Source organism: Hyla sarda, unplaced genomic scaffold, assembly GCF_029499605.1.
Source record: "Hyla sarda isolate aHylSar1 unplaced genomic scaffold, aHylSar1.hap1 scaffold_316, whole genome shotgun sequence".
NCBI classification, from domain to species: Eukaryota; Metazoa; Chordata; class Amphibia; order Anura; family Hylidae; genus Hyla; species Hyla sarda.
This window is the reverse complement of record NW_026609890.1, coordinates 191,016-215,251: the sequence shown is the minus strand read 5'-3', so window position 1 is coordinate 215,251 and position 24,236 is coordinate 191,016. Positions and strand designations below refer to the sequence as shown.

General features: G+C 43.5%; 14 pseudogenes; all 14 read right to left on the bottom strand.

The window, feature by feature from the left end:
- Positions 1-244: 244 nt before the first annotated feature.
- On the bottom strand, positions 245-508 carry LOC130329210 (U2 spliceosomal RNA; annotated as a pseudogene).
- Positions 509-1,989: 1,481 nt separating this feature from the next.
- On the bottom strand, positions 1,990-2,253 carry LOC130329208 (U2 spliceosomal RNA; annotated as a pseudogene).
- Positions 2,254-3,722: 1,469 nt separating this feature from the next.
- LOC130329206 (U2 spliceosomal RNA) lies at positions 3,723-3,986 on the bottom strand (annotated as a pseudogene).
- A 1,478-nt stretch (positions 3,987-5,464) lies between these two features.
- Positions 5,465-5,728, bottom strand: LOC130329205 (U2 spliceosomal RNA; annotated as a pseudogene).
- A 1,481-nt stretch (positions 5,729-7,209) lies between these two features.
- Positions 7,210-7,473, bottom strand: LOC130329204 (U2 spliceosomal RNA; annotated as a pseudogene).
- Positions 7,474-8,945: 1,472 nt separating this feature from the next.
- LOC130329203 (U2 spliceosomal RNA) lies at positions 8,946-9,209 on the bottom strand (annotated as a pseudogene).
- A 1,474-nt stretch (positions 9,210-10,683) lies between these two features.
- On the bottom strand, positions 10,684-10,947 carry LOC130329202 (U2 spliceosomal RNA; annotated as a pseudogene).
- Positions 10,948-12,438: 1,491 nt separating this feature from the next.
- On the bottom strand, positions 12,439-12,702 carry LOC130329201 (U2 spliceosomal RNA; annotated as a pseudogene).
- Positions 12,703-14,174: 1,472 nt separating this feature from the next.
- Positions 14,175-14,438, bottom strand: LOC130329200 (U2 spliceosomal RNA; annotated as a pseudogene).
- A 1,481-nt stretch (positions 14,439-15,919) lies between these two features.
- LOC130329199 (U2 spliceosomal RNA) lies at positions 15,920-16,183 on the bottom strand (annotated as a pseudogene).
- A 1,481-nt stretch (positions 16,184-17,664) lies between these two features.
- On the bottom strand, positions 17,665-17,929 carry LOC130329291 (U2 spliceosomal RNA; annotated as a pseudogene).
- A 1,483-nt stretch (positions 17,930-19,412) lies between these two features.
- On the bottom strand, positions 19,413-19,676 carry LOC130329198 (U2 spliceosomal RNA; annotated as a pseudogene).
- Positions 19,677-21,154: 1,478 nt separating this feature from the next.
- Positions 21,155-21,418, bottom strand: LOC130329195 (U2 spliceosomal RNA; annotated as a pseudogene).
- A 1,481-nt stretch (positions 21,419-22,899) lies between these two features.
- Positions 22,900-23,163, bottom strand: LOC130329194 (U2 spliceosomal RNA; annotated as a pseudogene).
- Positions 23,164-24,236: the final 1,073 nt, after the last annotated feature.

The window sequence follows — 24,236 nt, the reverse complement described above, 5'->3', positions numbered from 1 at the left end:
CCACCCACAAGACAGCTACCTGTCATGTCATGTCAAACCTGCACAGGTGTGCTAGATTATTATTATTTAGTTTTATTTTATTTTTTTACACCAATCAGTGTGCAAACATGGTCATTAAAACGCTAAATGAATAGACGTTCATAAACCAGTCAGTGCAACTCATCATTTTGGTCTCCAATTCTCAAACTCAAATTCTCACCCACGGAGGATTAAATGAGAATCTTTCTTGTTTAACACTGGAATGGGGTGGTGCACTGTTCACTACCCGAATATACTGCCACATCGGGTCAATGCATAGGGCGACAGAAGCAAGCTTCCAAATCAGCTCCCTTTCTCAAAAATCCATTTAATTTATGGTCCCCAGATAGGGAACGTATGTATCAGTATGTGCTCACAAGTCACCCAAGTGCAAGTATTCACACAAAAAAAAACGTGCCTCAGGATGCGATCTGTCGCAAGATCCTTTCTTTTTTTACACTTGATCTAAGCCAAAAGGCCTAGAGGGGATAACCGGGAAAGGGGTGGACCCAACCATGTCCCCTTCATGAGCACTCACATTACTCATAGGAATGGAAGGAAGGCTGGCAGCCAACCAGCCTCCCATACACTCTCTGGGTGGGTGGCAGTCAGCCACCCATACATACATACAGCACAGGCTAAACCCACATCATCACTTAAAAAAAGGACAGGCGACCATTGCACTCTGATGGAGCATTTAGCAATGCAATCCATAGCCTGGCTTTTGCCTGAACCCCCATCACTCCTCCTCTTGCATATAAGACAATATTTCAGATCTGCATATGAAAACAACACGCCTACCTTTGTTGCACATAGCTGCCTGCCTGTCTCTAGTTACCCCACTGGCTGTAGCTGCGTCCCTTCCGACATGGAATAACACCAACTGTAACGATAAACTGAAAATTAACAGTATAAACCTGCATCATTTTGGACTCTGGTATTTGCTGAATCCGGGTGACCTGACAATCGATGGTGGTGCCGCTGGTGATTCTGGCCTTCTTGGAATCTGTTGGGCCTATGTGTTAGCTCACACATCACTTGGGTATCCATGGTAACTACCACAACATGGTCATCTGCAGTTTACATCTAGCCCGTGGCATTGAATGGCATTTTAAAAGTGCTAAGGGTCCTGGTGCAATAATCCTCCCATGAGGATCAGCCTCAACGGCTTTGTAGATTGCACTCATGTCAGCAACTCCATATACATTTTTTTTTCTTCATGCTTCTTTCTTCATCCTTTTTTCTTTCTGTCATTCAGACTTTCATTCATTCGATCTCTCTCACTCACTTGCTTTAACTCATTTGTTCTCACTCACTCACTCACTCACTCAATCACTCACTCACTCATTCACTCTCACTCACTCTCACTCTCTCACTCACTCGCTCACTAAGTCAGTCTCTCTCTCTCTCTCTCTCTTTTTCTTTTTATATATATTTTTTTCCGTCTTCTTCTTCTTCTTCTTCTTCTTCTTCTTCTTCAGACCCTGTCATAGCACTAATGCCTTTCCAATACCACCAGCAGATGGAGACACTCCATTGCAACATTGGTTGTGAGCAGCAGTTTCTAAAAACAAATGCCTCATGGCGGATTTCCCATCCATCAATGGATGGTAAATTTTGTTTTTATCATTCACTGACCACAGATACCAATGCATGGTCAAGCAACAGCAATGACACACCCTTGTGTATAGGCATGAGACCCTCACGTCATTTAACAGGATTCAGCACCACCCACAAGACAGCTACCTGTCATGTCATGTCAAACCTGCACAGGTGTGCTAGATTATTATTATTTAGTTTTATTTTATTTTTTTACACCAATCAGTGTGCAAACATGGTCATTAAAACGCTAAATGAATAGACGTTCATAAACCAGTCAGTGCAACTCATCATTTTGGTCTCCAATTCTCAAACTCAAATTCTCACCCACGGAGGATTAAATGAGAATCTTTCTTGTTTAACACTGGAATGGGGTGGTGCACTGTTCACTACCCGAATATACTGCCACATCGGGTCAATGCATAGGGCGACAGAAGCAAGCTTCCAAATCAGCTCCCTTTCTCAAAAATCCATTTAATTTATGGTCCCCAGATAGGGAACGTATGTATCAGTATGTGCTCACAAGTCACCCAAGTGCAAGTATTCACACAAAAAAAAACGTGCCTCAGGATGCGATCTGTCGCAAGATCCTTTCTTTTTTTACACTTGATCTAAGCCAAAAGGCCTAGAGGGGATAACCGGGAAAGGGGTGGACCCAACCATGTCCCCTTCATGAGCACTCACATTACTCATAGGAATGGAAGGAAGGCTGGCAGCCAACCAGCCTCCCATACACTCTCTGGGTGGGTGGCAGTCAGCCACCCATACATACATACAGCACAGGCTAAACCCACATCATCACTTAAAAAAAGGACAGGCGACCATTGCACTCTGATGGAGCATTTAGCAATGCAATCCATAGCCTGGCTTTTGCCTGAACCCCCATCACTCCTCCTCTTGCATATAAGACAATATTTCAGATCTGCATATGAAAACAACACGCCTACCTTTGTTGCACATAGCTGCCTGCCTGTCTCTAGTTACCCCACTGGCTGTAGCTGCGTCCCTTCCGACATGGAATAACACCAACTGTAACGATAAACTGAAAATTAACAGTATAAACCTGCATCATTTTGGACTCTGGTATTTGCTGAATCCGGGTGACCTGACAATCGATGGTGGTGCCGCTGGTGATTCTGGCCTTCTTGGAATCTGTTGGGCCTATGTGTTAGCTCACACATCACTTGGGTATCCATGGTAACTACCACAACATGGTCATCTGCAGTTTACATCTAGCCCGTGGCATTGAATGGCATTTTAAAAGTGCTAAGGGTCCTGGTGCAATAATCCTCCCATGAGGATCAGCCTCAACGGCTTTGTAGATTGCACTCATGTCAGCAACTCCATATACATTTTTTTTTCTTCATGCTTCTTTCTTCATCCTTTTTTCTTTCTGTCATTCAGACTTTCATTCATTCGATCTCTCTCACTCACTTGCTTTAACTCATTTGTTCTCACTCACTCACTCACTCACTCAATCACTCACTCACTCATTCACTCTCACTCACTCTCACTCTCTCACTCACTCGCTCACTAAGTCAGTCTCTCTCTCTCTCTCTCTCTTTTTCTTTTTATATATATTTTTTTCCGTCTTCTTCTTCTTCTTCTTCTTCAGACCCTGTCATAGCACTAATGCCTTTCCAATACCACCAGCAGATGGAGACACTCCATTGCAACATTGGTTGTGAGCAGCAGTTTCTAAAAACAAATGCCTCATGGCGGATTTCCCATCCATCAATGGATGGTAAATTTTGTTTTTATCATTCACTGACCACAGATACCAATGCATGGTCAAGCAACAGCAATGACACACCCTTGTGTATAGGCATGAGACCCTCACGTCATTTAACAGGATTCAGCACCACCCACAAGACAGCTACCTGTCATGTCATGTCAAACCTGCACAGGTGTGCTAGATTATTATTATTTAGTTTTATTTTATTTTTTTACACCAATCAGTGTGCAAACATGGTCATTAAAACGCTAAATGAATAGACGTTCATAAACCAGTCAGTGCAACTCATCATTTTGGTCTCCAATTCTCAAACTCAAATTCTCACCCACGGAGGATTAAATGAGAATCTTTCTTGTTTAACACTGGAATGGGGTGGTGCACTGTTCACTACCCGAATATACTGCCACATCGGGTCAATGCATAGGGCGACAGAAGCAAGCTTCCAAATCAGCTCCCTTTCTCAAAAATCCATTTAATTTATGGTCCCCAGATAGGGAACGTATGTATCAGTATGTGCTCACAAGTCACCCAAGTGCAAGTATTCACACAAAAAAAAACGTGCCTCAGGATGCGATCTGTCGCAAGATCCTTTCTTTTTTTACACTTGATCTAAGCCAAAAGGCCTAGAGGGGATAACCGGGAAAGGGGTGGACCCAACCATGTCCCCTTCATGAGCACTCACATTACTCATAGGAATGGAAGGAAGGCTGGCAGCCAACCAGCCTCCCATACACTCTCTGGGTGGGTGGCAGTCAGCCACCCATACATACATACAGCACAGGCTAAACCCACATCATCACTTAAAAAAAGGACAGGCGACCATTGCACTCTGATGGAGCATTTAGCAATGCAATCCATAGCCTGGCTTTTGCCTGAACCCCCATCACTCCTCCTCTTGCATATAAGACAATATTTCAGATCTGCATATGAAAACAACACGCCTACCTTTGTTGCACATAGCTGCCTGCCTGTCTCTAGTTACCCCACTGGCTGTAGCTGCGTCCCTTCCGACATGGAATAACACCAACTGTAACGATAAACTGAAAATTAACAGTATAAACCTGCATCATTTTGGACTCTGGTATTTGCTGAATCCGGGTGACCTGACAATCGATGGTGGTGCCGCTGGTGATTCTGGCCTTCTTGGAATCTGTTGGGCCTATGTGTTAGCTCACACATCACTTGGGTATCCATGGTAACTACCACAACATGGTCATCTGCAGTTTACATCTAGCCCGTGGCATTGAATGGCATTTTAAAAGTGCTAAGGGTCCTGGTGCAATAATCCTCCCATGAGGATCAGCCTCAAAGGCTTTGTAGATTGCACTCATGTCAGCAACTCCATATACATTTTTTTTTCTTCATGCTTCTTTCTTCATCCTTTTTTCTTTCTGTCATTCAGACTTTCATTCATTCGATCTCTCTCACTCACTTGCTTTAACTCATTTGTTCTCACTCACTCACTCACTCACTCAATCACTCACTCACTCATTCACTCTCACTCACTCTCACTCTCTCACTCACTCGCTCACTAAGTCAGTCTCTCTCTCTCTCTCTCTCTTTTTCTTTTTATATATATTTTTTTCCGTCTTCTTCTTCTTCTTCTTCTTCTTCTTCTTCAGACCCTGTCATAGCACTAATGCCTTTCCAATACCACCAGCAGATGGAGACACTCCATTGCAACATTGGTTGTGAGCAGCAGTTTCTAAAAACAAATGCCTCATGGCGGATTTCCCATCCATCAATGGATGGTAAATTTTGTTTTTATCATTCACTGACCACAGATACCAATGCATGGTCAAGCAACAGCAATGACACACCCTTGTGTATAGGCATGAGACCCTCACGTCATTTAACAGGATTCAGCACCACCCACAAGACAGCTACCTGTCATGTCATGTCAAACCTGCACAGGTGTGCTAGATTATTATTATTTAGTTTTATTTTATTTTTTTACACCAATCAGTGTGCAAACATGGTCATTAAAACGCTAAATGAATAGACGTTCATAAACCAGTCAGTGCAACTCATCATTTTGGTCTCCAATTCTCAAACTCAAATTCTCACCCACGGAGGATTAAATGAGAATCTTTCTTGTTTAACACTGGAATGGGGTGGTGCACTGTTCACTACCCGAATATACTGCCACATCGGGTCAATGCATAGGGCGACAGAAGCAAGCTTCCAAATCAGCTCCCTTTCTCAAAAATCCATTTAATTTATGGTCCCCAGATAGGGAACGTATGTATCAGTATGTGCTCACAAGTCACCCAAGTGCAAGTATTCACACAAAAAAAAACGTGCCTCAGGATGCGATCTGTCGCAAGATCCTTTCTTTTTTTACACTTGATCTAAGCCAAAAGGCCTAGAGGGGATAACCGGGAAAGGGGTGGACCCAACCATGTCCCCTTCATGAGCACTCACATTACTCATAGGAATGGAAGGAAGGCTGGCAGCCAACCAGCCTCCCATACACTCTCTGGGTGGGTGGCAGTCAGCCACCCATACATACATACAGCACAGGCTAAACCCACATCATCACTTAAAAAAAGGACAGGCGACCATTGCACTCTGATGGAGCATTTAGCAATGCAATCCATAGCCTGGCTTTTGCCTGAACCCCCATCACTCCTCCTCTTGCATATAAGACAATATTTCAGATCTGCATATGAAAACAACACGCCTACCTTTGTTGCACATAGCTGCCTGCCTGTCTCTAGTTACCCCACTGGCTGTAGCTGCGTCCCTTCCGACATGGAATAACACCAACTGTAACGATAAACTGAAAATTAACAGTATAAACCTGCATCATTTTGGACTCTGGTATTTGCTGAATCCGGGTGACCTGACAATCGATGGTGGTGCCGCTGGTGATTCTGGCCTTCTTGGAATCTGTTGGGCCTATGTGTTAGCTCACACATCACTTGGGTATCCATGGTAACTACCACAACATGGTCATCTGCAGTTTACATCTAGCCCGTGGCATTGAATGGCATTTTAAAAGTGCTAAGGGTCCTGGTGCAATAATCCTCCCATGAGGATCAGCCTCAACGGCTTTGTAGATTGCACTCATGTCAGCAACTCCATATACATTTTTTTTTCTTCATGCTTCTTTCTTCATCCTTTTTTCTTTCTGTCATTCAGACTTTCATTCATTCGATCTCTCTCACTCACTTGCTTTAACTCATTTGTTCTCACTCACTCACTCACTCACTCAATCACTCACTCACTCATTCACTCTCACTCACTCTCACTCTCTCACTCACTCGCTCACTAAGTCAGTCTCTCTCTCTCTCTCTCTCTTTTTCTTTTTATATATATTTTTTTCCGTCTTCTTCTTCTTCTTCTTCTTCTTCTTCTTCTTCAGACCCTGTCATAGCACTAATGCCTTTCCAATACCACCAGCAGATGGAGACACTCCATTGCAACATTGGTTGTGAGCAGCAGTTTCTAAAAACAAATGCCTCATGGCGGATTTCCCATCCATCAATGGATGGTAAATTTTGTTTTTATCATTCACTGACCACAGATACCAATGCATGGTCAAGCAACAGCAATGACACACCCTTGTGTATAGGCATGAGACCCTCACGTCATTTAACAGGATTCAGCACCACCCACAAGACAGCTACCTGTCATGTCATGTCAAACCTGCACAGGTGTGCTAGATTATTATTATTTAGTTTTATTTTATTTTTTTACACCAATCAGTGTGCAAACATGGTCATTAAAACGCTAAATGAATAGACGTTCATAAACCAGTCAGTGCAACTCATCATTTTGGTCTCCAATTCTCAAACTCAAATTCTCACCCACGGAGGATTAAATGAGAATCTTTCTTGTTTAACACTGGAATGGGGTGGTGCACTGTTCACTACCCGAATATACTGCCACATCGGGTCAATGCATAGGGCGACAGAAGCAAGCTTCCAAATCAGCTCCCTTTCTCAAAAATCCATTTAATTTATGGTCCCCAGATAGGGAACGTATGTATCAGTATGTGCTCACAAGTCACCCAAGTGCAAGTATTCACACAAAAAAAAACGTGCCTCAGGATGCGATCTGTCGCAAGATCCTTTCTTTTTTTACACTTGATCTAAGCCAAAAGGCCTAGAGGGGATAACCGGGAAAGGGGTGGACCCAACCATGTCCCCTTCATGAGCACTCACATTACTCATAGGAATGGAAGGAAGGCTGGCAGCCAACCAGCCTCCCATACACTCTCTGGGTGGGTGGCAGTCAGCCACCCATACATACATACAGCACAGGCTAAACCCACATCATCACTTAAAAAAAGGACAGGCGACCATTGCACTCTGATGGAGCATTTAGCAATGCAATCCATAGCCTGGCTTTTGCCTGAACCCCCATCACTCCTCCTCTTGCATATAAGACAATATTTCAGATCTGCATATGAAAACAACACGCCTACCTTTGTTGCACATAGCTGCCTGCCTGTCTCTAGTTACCCCACTGGCTGTAGCTGCGTCCCTTCCGACATGGAATAACACCAACTGTAACGATAAACTGAAAATTAACAGTATAAACCTGCATCATTTTGGACTCTGGTATTTGCTGAATCCGGGTGACCTGACAATCGATGGTGGTGCCGCTGGTGATTCTGGCCTTCTTGGAATCTGTTGGGCCTATGTGTTAGCTCACACATCACTTGGGTATCCATGGTAACTACCACAACATGGTCATCTGCAGTTTACATCTAGCCCGTGGCATTGAATGGCATTTTAAAAGTGCTAAGGGTCCTGGTGCAATAATCCTCCCATGAGGATCAGCCTCAACGGCTTTGTAGATTGCACTCATGTCAGCAACTCCATATACATTTTTTTTTCTTCATGCTTCTTTCTTCATCCTTTTTTCTTTCTGTCATTCAGACTTTCATTCATTCGATCTCTCTCACTCACTTGCTTTAACTCATTTGTTCTCACTCACTCACTCACTCACTCAATCACTCACTCACTCATTCACTCTCACTCACTCTCACTCTCTCACTCACTCGCTCACTAAGTCAGTCTCTCTCTCTCTCTCTCTCTTTTTCTTTTTATATATATTTTTTTCCGTCTTCTTCTTCTTCTTCTTCTTCTTCAGACCCTGTCATAGCACTAATGCCTTTCCAATACCACCAGCAGATGGAGACACTCCATTGCAACATTGGTTGTGAGCAGCAGTTTCTAAAAACAAATGCCTCATGGCGGATTTCCCATCCATCAATGGATGGTAAATTTTGTTTTTATCATTCACTGACCACAGATACCAATGCATGGTCAAGCAACAGCAATGACACACCCTTGTGTATAGGCATGAGACCCTCACGTCATTTAACAGGATTCAGCACCACCCACAAGACAGCTACCTGTCATGTCATGTCAAACCTGCACAGGTGTGCTAGATTATTATTATTTAGTTTTATTTTATTTTTTTACACCAATCAGTGTGCAAACATGGTCATTAAAACGCTAAATGAATAGACGTTCATAAACCAGTCAGTGCAACTCATCATTTTGGTCTCCAATTCTCAAACTCAAATTCTCACCCACGGAGGATTAAATGAGAATCTTTCTTGTTTAACACTGGAATGGGGTGGTGCACTGTTCACTACCCGAATATACTGCCACATCGGGTCAATGCATAGGGCGACAGAAGCAAGCTTCCAAATCAGCTCCCTTTCTCAAAAATCCATTTAATTTATGGTCCCCAGATAGGGAACGTATGTATCAGTATGTGCTCACAAGTCACCCAAGTGCAAGTATTCACACAAAAAAAAACGTGCCTCAGGATGCGATCTGTCGCAAGATCCTTTCTTTTTTTACACTTGATCTAAGCCAAAAGGCCTAGAGGGGATAACCGGGAAAGGGGTGGACCCAACCATGTCCCCTTCATGAGCACTCACATTACTCATAGGAATGGAAGGAAGGCTGGCAGCCAACCAGCCTCCCATACACTCTCTGGGTGGGTGGCAGTCAGCCACCCATACATACATACAGCACAGGCTAAACCCACATCATCACTTAAAAAAAGGACAGGCGACCATTGCACTCTGATGGAGCATTTAGCAATGCAATCCATAGCCTGGCTTTTGCCTGAACCCCCATCACTCCTCCTCTTGCATATAAGACAATATTTCAGATCTGCATATGAAAACAACACGCCTACCTTTGTTGCACATAGCTGCCTGCCTGTCTCTAGTTACCCCACTGGCTGTAGCTGCGTCCCTTCCGACATGGAATAACACCAACTGTAACGATAAACTGAAAATTAACAGTATAAACCTGCATCATTTTGGACTCTGGTATTTGCTGAATCCGGGTGACCTGACAATCGATGGTGGTGCCGCTGGTGATTCTGGCCTTCTTGGAATCTGTTGGGCCTATGTGTTAGCTCACACATCACTTGGGTATCCATGGTAACTACCACAACATGGTCATCTGCAGTTTACATCTAGCCCGTGGCATTGAATGGCATTTTAAAAGTGCTAAGGGTCCTGGTGCAATAATCCTCCCATGAGGATCAGCCTCAACGGCTTTGTAGATTGCACTCATGTCAGCAACTCCATATACATTTTTTTTTCTTCATGCTTCTTTCTTCATCCTTTTTTCTTTCTGTCATTCAGACTTTCATTCATTCGATCTCTCTCACTCACTTGCTTTAACTCATTTGTTCTCACTCACTCACTCACTCAATCACTCACTCACTCATTCACTCTCACTCACTCTCACTCTCTCACTCACTCGCTCACTAAGTCAGTCTCTCTCTCTCTCTCTCTCTTTTTCTTTTTATATATATTTTTTTCCGTCTTCTTCTTCTTCTTCTTCTTCTTCTTCTTCAGACCCTGTCATAGCACTAATGCCTTTCCAATACCACCAGCAGATGGAGACACTCCATTGCAACATTGGTTGTGAGCAGCAGTTTCTAAAAACAAATGCCTCATGGCGGATTTCCCATCCATCAATGGATGGTAAATTTTGTTTTTATCATTCACTGACCACAGATACCAATGCATGGTCAAGCAACAGCAATGACACACCCTTGTGTATAGGCATGAGACCCTCACGTCATTTAACAGGATTCAGCACCACCCACAAGACAGCTACCTGTCATGTCATGTCAAACCTGCACAGGTGTGCTAGATTATTATTATTTAGTTTTATTTTATTTTTTTACACCAATCAGTGTGCAAACATGGTCATTAAAACGCTAAATGAATAGACGTTCATAAACCAGTCAGTGCAACTCATCATTTTGGTCTCCAATTCTCAAACTCAAATTCTCACCCACGGAGGATTAAATGAGAATCTTTCTTGTTTAACACTGGAATGGGGTGGTGCACTGTTCACTACCCGAATATACTGCCACATCGGGTCAATGCATAGGGCGACAGAAGCAAGCTTCCAAATCAGCTCCCTTTCTCAAAAATCCATTTAATTTATGGTCCCCAGATAGGGAACGTATGTATCAGTATGTGCTCACAAGTCACCCAAGTGCAAGTATTCACACAAAAAAAAACGTGCCTCAGGATGCGATCTGTCGCAAGATCCTTTCTTTTTTTACACTTGATCTAAGCCAAAAGGCCTAGAGGGGATAACCGGGAAAGGGGTGGACCCAACCATGTCCCCTTCATGAGCACTCACATTACTCATAGGAATGGAAGGAAGGCTGGCAGCCAACCAGCCTCCCATACACTCTCTGGGTGGGTGGCAGTCAGCCACCCATACATACATACAGCACAGGCTAAACCCACATCATCACTTAAAAAAAGGACAGGCGACCATTGCACTCTGATGGAGCATTTAGCAATGCAATCCATAGCCTGGCTTTTGCCTGAACCCCCATCACTCCTCCTCTTGCATATAAGACAATATTTCAGATCTGCATATGAAAACAACACGCCTACCTTTGTTGCACATAGCTGCCTGCCTGTCTCTAGTTACCCCACTGGCTGTAGCTGCGTCCCTTCCGACATGGAATAACACCAACTGTAACGATAAACTGAAAATTAACAGTATAAACCTGCATCATTTTGGACTCTGGTATTTGCTGAATCCGGGTGACCTGACAATCGATGGTGGTGCCGCTGGTGATTCTGGCCTTCTTGGAATCTGTTGGGCCTATGTGTTAGCTCACACATCACTTGGGTATCCATGGTAACTACCACAACATGGTCATCTGCAGTTTACATCTAGCCCGTGGCATTGAATGGCATTTTAAAAGTGCTAAGGGTCCTGGTGCAATAATCCTCCCATGAGGATCAGCCTCAACGGCTTTGTAGATTGCACTCATGTCAGCAACTCCATATACATTTTTTTTTCTTCATGCTTCTTTCTTCATCCTTTTTTCTTTCTGTCATTCAGACTTTCATTCATTCGATCTCTCTCACTCACTTGCTTTAACTCATTTGTTCTCACTCACTCACTCACTCACTCACTCAATCACTCACTCACTCATTCACTCTCACTCACTCTCACTCTCTCACTCACTCGCTCACTAAGTCAGTCTCTCTCTCTCTCTCTCTCTTTTTCTTTTTATATATATTTTTTTCCGTCTTCTTCTTCTTCTTCTTCTTCTTCTTCTTCTTCTTCTTCAGACCCTGTCATAGCACTAATGCCTTTCCAATACCACCAGCAGATGGAGACACTCCATTGCAACATTGGTTGTGAGCAGCAGTTTCTAAAAACAAATGCCTCATGGCGGATTTCCCATCCATCAATGGATGGTAAATTTTGTTTTTATCATTCACTGACCACAGATACCAATGCATGGTCAAGCAACAGCAATGACACACCCTTGTGTATAGGCATGAGACCCTCACGTCATTTAACAGGATTCAGCACCACCCACAAGACAGCTACCTGTCATGTCATGTCAAACCTGCACAGGTGTGCTAGATTATTATTATTTAGTTTTATTTTATTTTTTTACACCAATCAGTGTGCAAACATGGTCATTAAAACGCTAAATGAATAGACGTTCATAAACCAGTCAGTGCAACTCATCATTTTGGTCTCCAATTCTCAAACTCAAATTCTCACCCACGGAGGATTAAATGAGAATCTTTCTTGTTTAACACTGGAATGGGGTGGTGCACTGTTCACTACCCGAATATACTGCCACATCGGGTCAATGCATAGGGCGACAGAAGCAAGCTTCCAAATCAGCTCCCTTTCTCAAAAATCCATTTAATTTATGGTCCCCAGATAGGGAACGTATGTATCAGTATGTGCTCACAAGTCACCCAAGTGCAAGTATTCACACAAAAAAAAACGTGCCTCAGGATGCGATCTGTCGCAAGATCCTTTCTTTTTTTACACTTGATCTAAGCCAAAAGGCCTAGAGGGGATAACCGGGAAAGGGGTGGACCCAACCATGTCCCCTTCATGAGCACTCACATTACTCATAGGAATGGAAGGAAGGCTGGCAGCCAACCAGCCTCCCATACACTCTCTGGGTGGGTGGCAGTCAGCCACCCATACATACATACAGCACAGGCTAAACCCACATCATCACTTAAAAAAAGGACAGGCGACCATTGCACTCTGATGGAGCATTTAGCAATGCAATCCATAGCCTGGCTTTTGCCTGAACCCCCATCACTCCTCCTCTTGCATATAAGACAATATTTCAGATCTGCATATGAAAACAACACGCCTACCTTTGTTGCACATAGCTGCCTGCCTGTCTCTAGTTACCCCACTGGCTGTAGCTGCGTCCCTTCCGACATGGAATAACACCAACTGTAACGATAAACTGAAAATTAACAGTATAAACCTGCATCATTTTGGACTCTGGTATTTGCTGAATCCGGGTGACCTGACAATCGATGGTGGTGCCGCTGGTGATTCTGGCCTTCTTGGAATCTGTTGGGCCTATGTGTTAGCTCACACATCACTTGGGTATCCATGGTAACTACCACAACATGGTCATCTGCAGTTTACATCTAGCCCGTGGCATTGAATGGCATTTTAAAAGTGCTAAGGGTCCTGGTGCAATAATCCTCCCATGAGGATCAGCCTCAACGGCTTTGTAGATTGCACTCATGTCAGCAACTCCATATACATTTTTTTTTCTTCATGCTTCTTTCTTCATCCTTTTTTCTTTCTGTCATTCAGACTTTCATTCATTCGATCTCTCTCACTCACTTGCTTTAACTCATTTGTTCTCACTCACTCACTCACTCACTCAATCACTCACTCACTCATTCACTCTCACTCACTCTCACTCTCTCACTCACTCGCTCACTAAGTCAGTCTCTCTCTCTCTCTTTTTCTTTTTATATATATTTTTTTCCGTCTTCTTCTTCTTCTTCTTCTTCTTCTTCTTCAGACCCTGTCATAGCACTAATGCCTTTCCAATACCACCAGCAGATGGAGACACTCCATTGCAACATTGGTTGTGAGCAGCAGTTTCTAAAAACAAATGCCTCATGGCGGATTTCCCATCCATCAATGGATGGTAAATTTTGTTTTTATCATTCACTGACCACAGATACCAATGCATGGTCAAGCAACAGCAATGACACACCCTTGTGTATAGGCATGAGACCCTCACGTCATTTAACAGGATTCAGCACCACCCACAAGACAGCTACCTGTCATGTCATGTCAAACCTGCACAGGTGTGCTAGATTATTATTATTTAGTTTTATTTTATTTTTTTACACCAATCAGTGTGCAAACATGGTCATTAAAACGCTAAATGAATAGACGTTCATAAACCAGTCAGTGCAACTCATCATTTTGGTCTCCAATTCTCAAACTCAAATTCTCACCCACGGAGGATTAAATGAGAATCTTTCTTGTTTAACACTGGAATGGGGTGGTGCACTGTTCACTACCCGAATATACTGCCACATCGGGTCAATGCATAGGGCGACAGAAGCAAGCTTCCAAATCAGCTCCCTTTCTCAAAAATCCATTTAATTTATGGTCCCCAGATAGGGAACGTATGTATCAGTATGTGCTCACAAGTCACCCAAGTGCAAGTATTCACACAAAAAAAAACGTGCCTCAGGATGCGATCTGTCGCAAGATCCTTTCTTTTTTTACACTTGATCTAAGCCAAAAGGCCTAGAGGGGATAACCGGGAAAGGGGTGGACCCAACCATGTCCCCTTCATGAGCACTCACATTACTCATAGGAATGGAAGGAAGGCTGGCAGCCAACCAGCCTCCCATACACTCTCTGGGTGGGTGGCAGTCAGCCACCCATACATACATACAGCACAGGCTAAACCCACATCATCACTTAAAAAAAGGACAGGCGACCATTGCACTCTGATGGAGCATTTAGCAATGCAATCCATAGCCTGGCTTTTGCCTGAACCCCCATCACTCCTCCTCTTGCATATAAGACAATATTTCAGATCTGCATATGAAAACAACACGCCTACCTTTGTTGCACATAGCTGCCTGCCTGTCTCTAGTTACCCCACTGGCTGTAGCTGCGTCCCTTCCGACATGGAATAACACCAACTGTAACGATAAACTGAAAATTAACAGTATAAACCTGCATCATTTTGGACTCTGGTATTTGCTGAATCCGGGTGACCTGACAATCGATGGTGGTGCCGCTGGTGATTCTGGCCTTCTTGGAATCTGTTGGGCCTATGTGTTAGCTCACACATCACTTGGGTATCCATGGTAACTACCACAACATGGTCATCTGCAGTTTACATCTAGCCCGTGGCATTGAATGGCATTTTAAAAGTGCTAAGGGTCCTGGTGCAATAATCCTCCCATGAGGATCAGCCTCAACGGCTTTGTAGATTGCACTCATGTCAGCAACTCCATATACATTTTTTTTTCTTCATGCTTCTTTCTTCATCCTTTTTTCTTTCTGTCATTCAGACTTTCATTCATTCGATCTCTCTCACTCACTTGCTTTAACTCATTTGTTCTCACTCACTCACTCACTCACTCAATCACTCACTCACTCATTCACTCTCACTCACTCTCACTCTCTCACTCACTCGCTCACTAAGTCAGTCTCTCTCTCTCTCTCTCTCTTTTTCTTTTTATATATATTTTTTTCCGTCTTCTTCTTCTTCTTCTTCTTCTTCTTCTTCTTCAGACCCTGTCATAGCACTAATGCCTTTCCAATACCACCAGCAGATGGAGACACTCCATTGCAACATTGGTTGTGAGCAGCAGTTTCTAAAAACAAATGCCTCATGGCGGATTTCCCATCCATCAATGGATGGTAAATTTTGTTTTTATCATTCACTGACCACAGATACCAATGCATGGTCAAGCAACAGCAATGACACACCCTTGTGTATAGGCATGAGACCCTCACGTCATTTAACAGGATTCAGCACCACCCACAAGACAGCTACCTGTCATGTCATGTCAAACCTGCACAGGTGTGCTAGATTATTATTATTTAGTTTTATTTTATTTTTTTACACCAATCAGTGTGCAAACATGGTCATTAAAACGCTAAATGAATAGACGTTCATAAACCAGTCAGTGCAACTCATCATTTTGGTCTCCAATTCTCAAACTCAAATTCTCACCCACGGAGGATTAAATGAGAATCTTTCTTGTTTAACACTGGAATGGGGTGGTGCACTGTTCACTACCCGAATATACTGCCACATCGGGTCAATGCATAGGGCGACAGAAGCAAGCTTCCAAATCAGCTCCCTTTCTCAAAAATCCATTTAATTTATGGTCCCCAGATAGGGAACGTATGTATCAGTATGTGCTCACAAGTCACCCAAGTGCAAGTATTCACACAAAAAAAAACGTGCCTCAGGATGCGATCTGTCGCAAGATCCTTTCTTTTTTTACACTTGATCTAAGCCAAAAGGCCTAGAGGGGATAACCGGGAAAGGGGTGGACCCAACCATGTCCCCTTCATGAGCACTCACATTACTCATAGGAATGGAAGGAAGGCTGGCAGCCAACCAGCCTCCCATACACTCTCTGGGTGGGTGGCAGTCAGCCACCCATACATACATACAGCACAGGCTAAACCCACATCATCACTTAAAAAAAGGACAGGCGACCATTGCACTCTGATGGAGCATTTAGCAATGCAATCCATAGCCTGGCTTTTGCCTGAACCCCCATCACTCCTCCTCTTGCATATAAGACAATATTTCAGATCTGCATATGAAAACAACACGCCTACCTTTGTTGCACATAGCTGCCTGCCTGTCTCTAGTTACCCCACTGGCTGTAGCTGCGTCCCTTCCGACATGGAATAACACCAACTGTAACGATAAACTGAAAATTAACAGTATAAACCTGCATCATTTTGGACTCTGGTATTTGCTGAATCCGGGTGACCTGACAATCGATGGTGGTGCCGCTGGTGATTCTGGCCTTCTTGGAATCTGTTGGGCCTATGTGTTAGCTCACACATCACTTGGGTATCCATGGTAACTACCACAACATGGTCATCTGCAGTTTACATCTAGCCCGTGGCATTGAATGGCATTTTAAAAGTGCTAAGGGTCCTGGTGCAATAACCCTCCCATGAGGATCAGCCTCAACGGCTTTGTAGATTGCACTCATGTCAGCAACTCCATATACATTTTTTTTTCTTCATGCTTCTTTCTTCATCCTTTTTTCTTTCTGTCATTCAGACTTTCATTCATTCGATCTCTCTCACTCACTTGCTTTAACTCATTTGTTCTCACTCACTCACTCACTCACTCAATCACTCACTCACTCATTCACTCTCACTCACTCTCACTCTCTCACTCACTCGCTCACTAAGTCAGTCTCTCTCTCTCTCTCTCTCTTTTTCTTTTTATATATATTTTTTTCCGTCTTCTTCTTCTTCTTCTTCTTCTTCTTCTTCTTCAGACCCTGTCATAGCACTAATGCCTTTCCAATACCACCAGCAGATGGAGACACTCCATTGCAACATTGGTTGTGAGCAGCAGTTTCTAAAAACAAATGCCTCATGGCGGATTTCCCATCCATCAATGGATGGTAAATTTTGTTTTTATCATTCACTGACCACAGATACCAATGCATGGTCAAGCAACAGCAATGACACACCCTTGTGTATAGGCATGAGACCCTCACGTCATTTAACAGGATTCAGCACCACCCACAAGACAGCTACCTGTCATGTCATGTCAAACCTGCACAGGTGTGCTAGATTATTATTATTTAGTTTTATTTTATTTTTTTACACCAATCAGTGTGCAAACATGGTCATTAAAACGCTAAATGAATAGACGTTCATAAACCAGTCAGTGCAACTCATCATTTTGGTCTCCAATTCTCAAACTCAAATTCTCACCCACGGAGGATTAAATGAGAATCTTTCTTGTTTAACACTGGAATGGGGTGGTGCACTGTTCACTACCCGAATATACTGCCACATCGGGTCAATGCATAGGGCGACAGAAGCAAGCTTCCAAATCAGCTCCCTTTCTCAAAAATCCATTTAATTTATGGTCCCCAGATAGGGAACGTATGTATCAGTATGTGCTCACAAGTCACCCAAGTGCAAGTATTCACACAAAAAAAAAACGTGCCTCAGGATGCGATCTGTCGCAAGATCCTTTCTTTTTTTACACTTGATCTAAGCCAAAAGGCCTAGAGGGGATAACCGGGAAAGGGGTGGACCCAACCATGTCCCCTTCATGAGCACTCACATTACTCATAGGAATGGAAGGAAGGCTGGCAGCCAACCAGCCTCCCATACACTCTCTGGGTGGGTGGCAGTCAGCCACCCATACATACATACAGCACAGGCTAAACCCACATCATCACTTAAAAAAAGGACAGGCGACCATTGCACTCTGATGGAGCATTTAGCAATGCAATCCATAGCCTGGCTTTTGCCTGAACCCCCATCACTCCTCCTCTTGCATATAAGACAATATTTCAGATCTGCATATGAAAACAACACGCCTACCTTTGTTGCACATAGCTGCCTGCCTGTCTCTAGTTACCCCACTGGCTGTAGCTGCGTCCCTTCCGACATGGAATAACACCAACTGTAACGATAAACTGAAAATTAACAGTATAAACCTGCATCATTTTGGACTCTGGTATTTGCTGAATCCGGGTGACCTGACAATCGATGGTGGTGCCGCTGGTGATTCTGGCCTTCTTGGAATCTGTTGGGCCTATGTGTTAGCTCACACATCACTTGGGTATCCATGGTAACTACCACAACATGGTCATCTGCAGTTTACATCTAGCCCGTGGCATTGAATGGCATTTTAAAAGTGCTAAGGGTCCTGGTGCAATAATCCTCCCATGAGGATCAGCCTCAATGGCTTTGTAGATTGCACTCATGTCAGCAACTCCATATACATTTTTTTTTCTTCATGCTTCTTTCTTCATCCTTTTTTCTTTCTGTCATTCAGACTTTCATTCATTCGATCTCTCTCACTCACTTGCTTTAACTCATTTGTTCTCACTCACTCACTCACTCACTCAATCACTCACTCACTCATTCACTCTCACTCACTCTCACTCTCTCACTCACTCGCTCACTAAGTCAGTCTCTCTCTCTCTCTCTCTCTCTTTTTCTTTTTATATATATTTTTTTCCGTCTTCTTCTTCTTCTTCTTCTTCTTCTTCTTCTTCAGACCCTGTCATAGCACTAATGCCTTTCCAATACCACCAGCAGATGGAGACACTCCATTGCAACATTGGTTGTGAGCAGCAGTTTCTAAAAACAAACGCCTCATGGCGGATTTCCCATCCATCAATGGATGGTAAATTTTGTTTTTATCATTCACTGACCACAGATACCAATGCATGGTCAAGCAACAGCAATGACACACCCTTGTGTATAGGCATGAGACCCTCACGTCATTTAACAGGATTCAGCACCACCCACAAGACAGCTACCTGTCATGTCATGTCAAACCTGCACAGGTGTGCTAGATTATTATTATTTAGTTTTATTTTATTTTTTTACACCAATCAGTGTGCAAACATGGTCATTAAAACGCTAAATGAATAGACGTTCATAAACCAGTCAGTGCAACTCATCATTTTGGTCTCCAATTCTCAAACTCAAATTCTCACCCACGGAGGATTAAATGAGAATCTTTCTTGTTTAACACTGGAATGGGGTGGTGCACTGTTCACTACCCGAATATACTGCCACATCGGGTCAATGCATAGGGCGACAGAAGCAAGCTTCCAAATCAGCTCCCTTTCTCAAAAATCCATTTAATTTATGGTCCCCAGATAGGGAACGTATGTATCAGTATGTGCTCACAAGTCACCCAAGTGCAAGTATTCACACAAAAAAAAACGTGCCTCAGGATGCGATCTGTCGCAAGATCCTTTCTTTTTTTACACTTGATCTAAGCCAAAAGGCCTAGAGGGGATAACCGGGAAAGGGGTGGACCCAACCATGTCCCCTTCATGAGCACTCACATTACTCATAGGAATGGAAGGAAGGCTGGCAGCCAACCAGCCTCCCATACACTCTCTGGGTGGGTGGCAGTCAGCCACCCATACATACATACAGCACAGGCTAAACCCACATCATCACTTAAAAAAAGGACAGGCGACCATTGCACTCTGATGGAGCATTTAGCAATGCAATCCATAGCCTGGCTTTTGCCTGAACCCCCATCACTCCTCCTCTTGCATATAAGACAATATTTCAGATCTGCATATGAAAACAACACGCCTACCTTTGTTGCACATAGCTGCCTGCCTGTCTCTAGTTACCCCACTGGCTGTAGCTGCGTCCCTTCCGACATGGAATAACACCAACTGTAACGATAAACTGAAAATTAACAGTATAAACCTGCATCATTTTGGACTCTGGTATTTGCTGAATCCGGGTGACCTGACAATCGATGGTGGTGCCGCTGGTGATTCTGGCCTTCTTGGAATCTGTTGGGCCTATGTGTTAGCTCACACATCACTTGGGTATCCATGGTAACTACCACAACATGGTCATCTGCAGTTTACATCTAGCCCGTGGCATTGAATGGCATTTTAAAAGTGCTAAGGGTCCTGGTGCAATAATCCTCCCATGAGGATCAGCCTCAACGGCTTTGTAGATTGCACTCATGTCAGCAACTCCATATACATTTTTTTTTCTTCATGCTTCTTTCTTCATCCTTTTTTCTTTCTGTCATTCAGACTTTCATTCATTCGATCTCTCTCACTCACTTGCTTTAACTCATTTGTTCTCACTCACTCACTCACTCACTCAATCACTCACTCACTCATTCACTCTCACTCACTCTCACTCTCTCACTCACTCGCTCACTAAGTCAGTCTCTCTCTCTCTCTCTCTCTTTTTCTTTTTATATATATTTTTTTCCGTCTTCTTCTTCTTCTTCTTCTTCTTCTTCTTCAGACCCTGTCATAGCACTAATGCCTTTCCAATACCACCAGCAGATGGAGACACTCCATTGCAACATTGGTTGTGAGCAGCAGTTTCTAAAAACAAATGCCTCATGGCGGATTTCCCATCCATCAATGGATGGTAAATTTTGTTTTTATCATTCACTGACCACAGATACCAATGCATGGTCAAGCAACAGCAATGACACACCCTTGTGTATAGGCATGAGACCCTCACGTCATTTAACAGGATTCAGCACCACCCACAAGACAGCTACCTGTCATGTCATGTCAAACCTGCACAGGTGTGCTAGATTATTATTATTTAGTTTTATTTTATTTTTTTACACCAATCAGTGTGCAAACATGGTCATTAAAACGCTAAATGAATAGACGTTCATAAACCAGTCAGTGCAACTCATCATTTTGGTCTCCAATTCTCAAACTCAAATTCTCACCCACGGAGGATTAAATGAGAATCTTTCTTGTTTAACACTGGAATGGGGTGGTGCACTGTTCACTACCCGAATATACTGCCACATCGGGTCAATGCATAGGGCGACAGAAGCAAGCTTCCAAATCAGCTCCCTTTCTCAAAAATCCATTTAATTTATGGTCCCCAGATAGGGAACGTATGTATCAGTATGTGCTCACAAGTCACCCAAGTGCAAGTATTCACACAAAAAAAAACGTGCCTCAGGATGCGATCTGTCGCAAGATCCTTTCTTTTTTTACACTTGATCTAAGCCAAAAGGCCTAGAGGGGATAACCGGGAAAGGGGTGGACCCAACCATGTCCCCTTCATGAGCACTCACATTACTCATAGGAATGGAAGGAAGGCTGGCAGCCAACCAGCCTCCCATACACTCTCTGGGTGGGTGGCAGTCAGCCACCCATACATACATACAGCACAGGCTAAACCCACATCATCACTTAAAAAAAGGACAGGCGACCATTGCACTCTGATGGAGCATTTAGCAATGCAATCCATAGCCTGGCTTTTGCCTGAACCCCCATCACTCCTCCTCTTGCATATAAGACAATATTTCAGATCTGCATATGAAAACAACACGCCTACCTTTGTTGCACATAGCTGCCTGCCTGTCTCTAGTTACCCCACTGGCTGTAGCTGCGTCCCTTCCGACATGGAATAACACCAACTGTAACGATAAACTGAAAATTAACAGTATAAACCTGCATCATTTTGGACTCTGGTGTTTGCTGAATCCGGGTGACCTGACAATCGATGGTGGTGCCGCTGGTGATTCTGGCCTTCTTGGAATCTGTTGGGCCTATGTGTTAGCTCACACATCACTTGGGTATCCATGGTAACTACCACAACATGGTCATCTGCAGTTTACATCTAGCCCGTGGCATTGAATGGCATTTTAAAAGTGCTAAGGGTCCTGGTGCAATAATCCTCCCATGAGGATCAGCCTCAACGGCTTTGTAGATTGCACTCATGTCAGTAACTCCATATACATTTTTTTTTCTTCATGCTTCTTTCTTCATCCTTTTTTCTTTCTGTCATTCAGACTTTCATTCATTCGATCTCTCTCACTCACTTGCTTTAACTCATTTGTTCTCACTCACTCACTCACTCACTCAATCACTCACTCACTCATTCACTCTCACTCACTCTCACTCTCTCACTCACTCGCTCACTAAGTCAGTCTCTCTCTCTCTCTCTCTCTTTTTCTTTTTATATATATTTTTTTCCGTCTTCTTCTTCTTCTTCTTCTTCTTCTTCTTCTTCAGACCCTGTCATAGCACTAATGCCTTTCCAATACCACCAGCAGATGGAGACACTCCATTGCAACATTGGTTGTGAGCAGCAGTTTCTAAAAACAAATGCCTCATGGCGGATTTCCCATCCATCAATGGATGGTAAATTTTGTTTTTATCATTCACTGACCACAGATACCAATGCATGGTCAAGCAACAGCAATGACACACCCTTGTGTATAGGCATGAGACCCTCACGTCATTTAACAGGATTCAGCACCACCCACAAGACAGCTACCTGTCATGTCATGTCAAACCTGCACAGGTGTGCTAGATTATTATTATTTAGTTTTATTTTATTTTTTTACACCAATCAGTGTGCAAACATGGTCATTAAAACGCTAAATGAATAGACGTTCATAAACCAGTCAGTGCAACTCATCATTTTGGTCTCCAATTCTCAAACTCAAATTCTCACCCACGGAGGATTAAATGAGAATCTTTCTTGTTTAACACTGGAATGGGGTGGTGCACTGTTCACTACCCGAATATACTGCCACATCGGGTCAATGCATAGGGCGACAGAAGCAAGCTTCCAAATCAGCTCCCTTTCTCAAAAATCCATTTAATTTATGGTCCCCAGATAGGGAACGTATGTATCAGTATGTGCTCACAAGTCACCCAAGTGCAAGTATTCACACAAAAAAAAACGTGCCTCAGGATGCGATCTGTCGCAAGATCCTTTCTTTTTTTACACTTGATCTAAGCCAAAAGGCCTAGAGGGGATAACCGGGAAAGGGGTGGACCCAACCATGTCCCCTTCATGAGCACTCACATTACTCATAGGAATGGAAGGAAGGCTGGCAGCCAACCAGCCTCCCATACACTCTCTGGGTGGGTGGCAGTCAGCCACCCATACATACATACAGCACAGGCTAAACCCACATCATCACTTAAAAAAAGGACAGGCGACCATTGCACTCTGATGGAGCATTTAGCAATGCAATCCATAGCCTGGCTTTTGCCTGAACCCCCATCACTCCTCCTCTTGCATATAAGACAATATTTCAGATCTGCATATGAAAACAACACGCCTACCTTTGTTGCACATAGCTGCCTGCCTGTCTCTAGTTACCCCACTGGCTGTAGCTGCGTCCCTTCCGACATGGAATAACACCAACTGTAACGATAAACTGAAAATTAACAGTATAAACCTGCATCATTTTGGACTCTGGTATTTGCTGAATCCGGGTGACCTGACAATCGATGGTGGTGCCGCTGGTGATTCTGGCCTTCTTGGAATCTGTTGGGCCTATGTGTTAGCTCACACATCACTTGGGTATCCATGGTAACTACCACAACATGGTCATCTGCAGTTTACATCTAGCCCGTGGCATTGAATGGCATTTTAAAAGTGCTAAGGGTCCTGGTGCAATAATCCTCCCATGAGGATCAGCCTCAACGGCTTTGTAGATTGCACTCATGTCAGCAACTCCATATACATTTTTTTTTCTTCATGCTTCTTTCTTCATCCTTTTTTCTTTCTGTCATTCAGACTTTCATTCATTCGATCTCTCTCACTCACTTGCTTTAACTCATTTGTTCTCACTCACTCACTCACTCACTCAATCACTCACTCACTCATTCACTCTCACTCACTCTCACTCTCTCACTCACTCGCTCACTAAGTCAGTCTCTCTCTCTCTCTCTCTCTTTTTCTTTTTATATATATTTTTTTCCGTCTTCTTCTTCTTCTTCTTCTTCTTCTTCTTCTTCAGACCCTGTCATAGCACTAATGCCTTTCCAATACCACCAGCAGATGGAGACACTCCATTGCAACATTGGTTGTGAGCAGCAGTT